General features: G+C 46.7%; 1 protein-coding gene across 7 annotated transcripts in view; it reads left to right on the top strand.

The window, feature by feature from the left end:
* Nucleotides 1–1,673: 1,673 nt before the first annotated feature.
* PER3 (period circadian regulator 3) overlaps nucleotides 1,674–7,374 on the top strand; it is a 494,927-nt gene continuing 489,226 nt past the window's right edge. For all 7 annotated transcript variants that reach the window (XM_069610411.1, XM_069610410.1, XM_069610408.1 and 4 more), the window contains exon 1: nucleotides 1,674–1,874. The gene's annotated coding sequence lies outside the window, so the exon portion shown is untranslated. The remainder of the gene's footprint in view (nucleotides 1,875–7,374) is intronic.

Genomic DNA, 7,374 nt, shown 5'->3' with positions numbered 1-7,374 from the left:
TCTCTTCAAGCACTATGTGAAAAGGTAGGACAGTGAATCTACCCCACCGGAACCTGACCCGGTCGCTCGAGAGCCCCGGGACGAGCTGTGGGTCCCTCCATGAGGAGAGTCGGGTCAAGAGAGAACCCCCTCCAACCCTCCAGGTGGGAAGGAGGAGGATGGCAGACAAGTCAGACCGCAGCGAGAAACGAGGAAGCCGTTATGCTGGGTCAAAGAATGTTAACCCGGATGTATGAATATTCGTCCGGGGTGGGGTTACCGTTCTGTGTGCCTTTAAGGCCTTTAAGGCACACACCCCCTCCCAAAGGAGGGCCTAGTTAATGACGTTGGGTTAGTGGGAGGTCCAGTGGCGTAGGGGCACGAGTTTGCGTTTGGAAATTAATAAAGAAGGTTGTTCCATGTCATAGCTCTCAACTCACGCGCTTTTGGCGGGTGTCACCCGCCTTGTAAACAGCTGACTCACCCGCCGTGCCTCCTGCACGCCCATTCATTTCAATGGGCCTCTCACCCGCCAAAAATGAAATCGGGTGTTTTCACCCGCCTTTGCGACACAAATGGTTGAGAGCTATGTCCATGTCCTCCGGCTCTGCATCCTTTTCTTGTATAGGTAGGCCCAGTCCGGGCTACATGCATTGATGTTGCGTAGTAATACGCGGTTCAACGCATGCGCGGCCCATAACGAGGCTCGCGCATGCGCGTTTTCAATAAAGACGGTCCCGGCCGGCAGTTCGCGCCGGAGACCAGAGCAGCAAAACGTCTCCGGCGTGTCTCTTAGCGCACGCGCTGCGTGTGTGCATACAGGTGGGGCCTGCCATCGCCCCACACCATCACAATTACATGGGAAAATACATGTATCCGGCTTCTAGTGACAGAATGTCCCTCCCAGATGTTGCAAAATGTGTATGCGCAGCCCTTACCCTCCAAGCTTGACCTGTGCAATGAAAAAGCGGAGGTGGAAGTATCAAGTGAGTGAAAGGCTCACTGTTGGAATACTGTAGCACACTCTTTAGAAACGGTGTAAACAAAGACAAATGGTACATTGCTGATTACGGAATACTTATTTCGAATAGAGAGTACCTGTGTGCTTTAAAAAAAATGGAGAACCAGCGGTACCACTTCAGACCACTGAGAGTGCCACCATCGGGAATAGCTCCTTCTTGCGTTATCACAAATGATGGCACGTATGCTTTCCCTCCTTTTACATTCTCGCCCCAATTTTGTCTCCATTCCCCCTGCTTCAGAACTCGCTCTTTTAATAGCCTAAAGCATCTCTATTTATCACTGCTCCTTTGCCTTTCCGCGCGACCCCCTCCCGTCCTCTCCCCTCTTCTCCCTCCCCCTCTTATGTAACACGAGGACAGACCAGGTGACTAGCCACGGCTCCCGGAAGCCTCCCATTTAAAACGACAACAGACCAGCCCGCGACCAAAGACAATAAACTGTGCCTGAATAGCTAGCCAATGCAATCCCAGAAGATGGGCCTCGCTCACGTGTCAACCAATAGACAGTCGAGAAACAAGGGGGTCCGTCTCATCCCAACCAACGGAAGAGAAAGAGGTGGGAGACTTGACAGCTCGGGGGTGGGGCTTCCCAGGAGAAAGCCTTCTCCTCAATCCCGTGTCCATGTGGCGGGCGGGACTTTCTCCCAAGGACCTATCCATGAACAATGAAATGGGTTTGTTTATCGGGAGGCTCCGCCCGCACTGCAGGTAGGCGTGGTTCCCGTCACGTTGCTCAGCTCCAAGCGGGTGCTGACTGATAGAACATTCGGCGTGCACCTGCGGAGTATAGTAGATCCACGGCTGTGCCGACTCCCCAAGCGGGGCTGTAGAGGCTCCGGGACGGAATACCTGAAGGGGCAAAACATGCCACCGGTAAGTGAGCGCAGAGTAGCGTACCGCGCCTCTCAGATCAGCACTGATGATGGAATTTAGGACAGAGCCATGTTACTTCAGGAAAGATCGCGAGGACCCTAAGAGCAGGACAGTGAAACCTCGGACCAGCGGGAGAATGTGCAGACCCAGAGAGCACATAGGAGAATCCCTGATGGAGCAAAGGGAAATCCCAAAAGTGTGGGACATTGAGTGCTAGAGGTCAGTACTAAATAAGCAAATGGACCACAGGACAGCGGGAAACCCTGAGTGTAGGAAAGAGCCCAAGAGATTTGGGTAGTTCTATGGAGATTCGGTGGAGTTTAAGTGATCGAGATCTAGACCCTGAAATCAATACCTATATACCCCGGGTGCAGGGGTGGACTGCGTACAAAACGAGGCCCTGGAAATAATTTTGAAAGTGGCCCCAAATTAGACATTTTCAGCAGTTCCTACCCTTTTCCTATGGGAACATTTGGAAATACTACACAAAAGACTCCAGGACAGCGGCCTACCGGGAAACCTCCAGAGTTCCCTAAAGGCCAGTCCACCACTGCCCGGGTGCATATAAAGCCCTGAAGTCAGTACACACCCAGGAATCAGGAAAGACCACCGTTAAAACATCCAGGAGGGACCCTTTAAGGTCAGTCACAGAGATCTAGAGAGGGCTCCAAAAAAGAGGGACGATAAATACACTGTAAAGCAGGACATAGCCCTTAGGGGTAGTCCATGGAGACTCTTGGTATACCAAGGGTGACTCTAAAATCACCTGGGCGGAACTGAGGTTAGGTTAGAGCATCTGAATTAAGCCTGGGTGATTGGTGTGGTGCGGGGGGGGGGGTGTTGCGAGGGGGCGGGGGTGGTATATATGGAAGTAGGACGTGTGCAAGGAAATAAATGTAGTCCTTCTTTTTTGTTTTGTATTTTTTTTTTATAACCTGCCGATAAATGCTCTCTGATCATCTGTCTTCTTGGTCCCAAAGATTCCAATAGTCTGTAGTAAGATTTCCTAAGGATTAACCTAGTGAAAGTGCTGATTGCTTACATTCCTTTCTCAAAAGTATGCCAAGCTGTAAAGTTGCCAACTGTCAGGATTGAGATGTTCGGCCTCCCAGCTCTTGTCATGGTACATTCTTGTACACTATCGGTCGTTTATTACCACTAGTGCAGGACTGCAGATACCAAAATGAAAAGTGATGAGAGCTCAAAATCTGTGACTGAGCATTGTATTTTACACTGAACAGGAGTAGGTTGGGTGGTAATACTATCTTTTTTTTATTTTTAACTACAAGTCAGACTAAGCAACGCCCTACACAATGTGGGAATTTCGTTTCGAGATGCGCATATGTCTGTCTTGCACTGCTAATTACTCAAATAATTATCTGTTGTGTCTTTTGGCAGGCTTCAGTGATTAATATCAAACAGATGTTATGTCCTAATCCTGCATTTCATGCACTGTGGTACTTTACCATTTGGTGATTTTACTGTCAGTGACAGACTCTGATATAAATAAGCCTGGAAGCCCAACAATAGTGGTACACATTTGTATTTGTTTGCATCTCTCCAAACTGCTTTACAATAGGTCAGAACAGAAGGCGGTACATCCAACTAATGTTCACACGAAAAGAGAGCGTCTAGTCAGAAATGGGAGACAGTAAGTAATGGGCTTTCGGGCAGGATCAAGAGATATCAAGGGTGGGAGAAGCACACATGTCTGGAGGGAGCCAGAATTGGAAAAAGAGCGGAACTGCGAGGGAGCACACAGAGGCTTGAGAGAAAAAGGTGAAGATGTTGGCACCGGCGAGATCAGATCGTGCAGGAAAATGGGGGCAAATAAGAGAGGAGAGATATGTGGGAGAAAGACCATGATAGCAATTGAATATGATGCACAGAAAATTTACAAAAAAGTCGAGAGTCAAAAGGCAGGGAGATTGAGTGAAGAGAGTGTCTGAGAGAAGAACGAGGAGGTAGTTGGAAATGAAGACGGACAGCAGAATTGAAAATGGAACAAAGAGGGGTAAGATGAGAGGATGGAAGCTCATAGGCAGGACAGAACAGTAGTTAAGTCTAGAGGTGATAGAAAAAAAGTGATATGTTGTGGCATTGAAAAGGTAGTATGGAGCGAATTGTGTGTAGGTTGAGAAGATGGAAGCGAAATATGCATGCAGTGGAACAGATATATTGTGAGAAGTAGAGTGCAAAATCGAAAATTATTTATTTATTTGGATTTATAAAGCACCCAGCGGCTTGGAGGCATTGTGGCACTGTTACAGGATATTCACTTATTGCAAGTTATACATTGAAAGTTATACATTGGTTTCCAGAAGAAGAATAGACATTAGATGACATTGTAGAGATGTGTTCCGAGGTTACAGAGGAACAATGTTGGAGTCAGTGTAGGATAAAGCGGTCTAGTTGAAAAGCTTTGTTTTTATAACATAACACATAATATAAAAATAACACCTAGGTTGTGGGCAGTAGGAGATGGTGAAAAGGAGATCCGAGAACTAGTGTGAGGGAGAAGGAGATAATGGAGTGAAATGGAGAATATCCGTTTTAGAAGGGTGGAGAGAGATAGCGAGAGGACAATCAAGATTGGGCAGCTTGAAAACAGGAAGAGACACGAGAATGAAGAGAGTCAGAGAAGGATGAAAAGGAAAATAAAATCGGGGTATAGTCTGCATGTAAGTGACAGGAAAGGTTAAAAGATTTGATCAGAGATGCAAGAGGAATCATATACATGAGGAAAAGGAGGGGACCCAGAACAGAACGTTGGAGGACACCGTAGAGAAGAGGGCTAGAAGGAGAAGTGTTGCCCGACCAAGAAACGGAGAAGGTGTAATCAGATAGATACGAGCGAAGCATTGCGGGGGCTGAACCCGAGAAACCAAGAGAGGAAAGTGCAGAGAAGAAAGTAGTGTGATCAGGCAAACATAAACTTTTTGATGATTATGTATGATATATTTAAATGTGTCCTAATTCTTCTTGATTTACATTCTCAAAACATTCAAAGTTAATATGACATTTTCACGTTTGTAAGGTACCAGTTGGCCTGGAGAGCCAAAAGCAGCTCCTTCCTAAGGTAGAAGCAGGCGCTAAACAGCTCCCAGCAATTTCGAACCCTTGATGAACCTCTCCTAATCAAATACATTCAAGTGCAGTTTTTGTATTTGAATCTCTGTTCTTAAATTGGTGTGCATTGCATCGAAGATATTTCTTGTAAGTTACAAACTTTAATGATTTGAGTTGTAGTAACTGCGGCTTTCAGGATATGTCACAAGGTAGTCTGAATGGAAACAGTCGCATGTTAGAAGCACACTTTTTCAGAGGATGGTAATTAAATGAAAATATGTGCATATGTGTAAATATGACTTTGCAGCAACCCAGAGAAGGATAGTAACAAAAGAGGGTTGGGTGAGGCCAGTTCACCAAAGCAACTTGTTTTGTTATCAAAACTGTCTGTTCCTCCAAGAAGAACAAAGACCTGTACCATGCAAAATGCTAATGATTCACTAAGATGACAGGTAAAGGTCAAGCTTTAGGACTTAAATCTACATGTTTGGGGAAGGGGGGATACTATACATTGTTAGGGCAAAGGAATACGATGCATTTACGTAGTCAAACTTGTGATTGCTCTTCTTGAATACGAAACTCGAGTTTGTATTGGCCTCGTGGTACATTTTGAAAGGCTTGACATAGTGAAAGAGCATATTTCTTCTTTGTTAGCACCGCCAACCTTCCAGCTGTAAATTGTTTTTTAAATGTCTTGAAACGAAGGACATGATTTCTTTTTTTTATACCAACATTTAATTGCCAGCGATTTCATATGTGATGGCATGAGTGTGCGCCTAGACTTCGCAATGGGGCAGCGTGGAGGTAAGGAGGCATAGCTTCCAACACATGCTGAATTTCATGGGTTTGGGTTGGGTTAAACTGGCAGCATAACGTCATTTCAACAAACTTTTATTTCACTGAAGTTCAAGGGCACCAACCGTAGCACTACACAAGACACTGATAACAGTGCATATGACATCAGTTATGATATCAAAAGAGAAAAACGTTAGTGCTACTGTTGGTGCGAAATATTGCAACACAACTCCCTTGAAATTCAGCGAAAAAAAGTTCTTGGAATTGACGTTAAGCTGTTAGTGGGACAGGGGGTATGTCACCTATTCAGCTGATAAGGAAGAGGAATTTGGAAAATTACAAGGAGTGGAAGAGGTGCTGGAACAAGGAAGAGGGACTGTGACAGGGATGTGCGCAGGGTGGGAGAAAATGGGGCGCTGTGACTGCAAATCAGGAGGCTGGGCAGTGGGTGGCTGTGACTAGAATGTGGAGGCCATGGCGAGGCCATGGCATGTGATCAGGAAGAGGGAGATAGTGACATAGGGTGATTGTGGTGAGGAAGAGGGAGGCGGGAGCAATGCTGGACTGGAAAAGAGAAGAGTGAGGCTGGGGCAATGGGGTATTGGGATGAGCAAAAAGGGTGGTGGGGCAGTGGGAGACTGGGATGCGAAAAGGGAGGCAGGGCATTTGGACTCTGTGATGAAGAAGAGAGAGGCTGCAGTAATGGGGTACTGGGACGAGGAATGGTGAAGGCGGTAATGAGGGACTGGGTTGAGGAAGAGTGAGGCAGTGGTAATGCTGGAGTGAGGTGTGGACTTGTGAGGTGAAGGTAATTGGGGACTCGGATGACGAATATTGATGCAGCGGTAATGTCTGAGGAAGAGTGAGGCGGGGCAATGAGGGACTGGGATGAGGAACGTTGAGGAGGAGCAATGGGGTACTAGGACGAGAAAGAGTGAGGGCACCGGGATGAAGAAGGGAATGGTTGAAGCAATGGGGCATTGGCGCGAGGAAGAGTTTGGTGGTGGCAATGGGGCACTGCGACAAAGAAGAATGAGGTGGAGTAGTGGAGGATTGGGATGATGAATGAGGCCAGGGTAATGGGGAATTGAAATGAGAAAGAGGGAGGCAGAGGTAACAGACCTGCCCATGGAACTTGTACGGGACTGCAAGGAGTGCCAAATTTGTGCAGGAAAACTCTATTGTGCATACCGGTAGATACAATGTTCTAGACATAATAACTGCACAGAACTTCAAAGTACAGCTTAATATCTATGTTGTCTGGGCTGCTTTACTAGTACATTTAAAAACTCAGATTGTGTAGTTTTAAGGGTGTATTATTTGAGACACAGCCGCACTGTACACCTCTGCAGAAGACGCTATTGTAACTGTGGTTTTAGCTGCTCTATGAAATGCACAGCTGCCTGCCACTTCTCCCTTAGCCGACCTTATATTTTTAATTTAAAAAATAACATACATTTGGCCTCATCACGACTCGGACGGTAACGGTAACGCTATTAGCGCGGGCGGTATTAGCCCTACCGCCGAACTCCCTGGCGCTAATAGCGCCGGATCACGAGTTCGGCGGTAATGTAAATCCCCATTCCCCACTGAGCCCATTCGGGAATGCCCCATTCCCCATTGGGCTCAATGGGGA

Source organism: Ambystoma mexicanum, chromosome 8 (assembly GCF_040938575.1).
Source record: "Ambystoma mexicanum isolate Mex_15411 chromosome 8, UKY_AmexF1_1, whole genome shotgun sequence".
Lineage (NCBI taxonomy): Eukaryota > Metazoa > Chordata > Amphibia > Caudata > Ambystomatidae > Ambystoma > Ambystoma mexicanum.
Note: the sequence above shows the minus strand (reverse complement) of the source record. Positions and strands in the feature narration are given on the sequence as shown.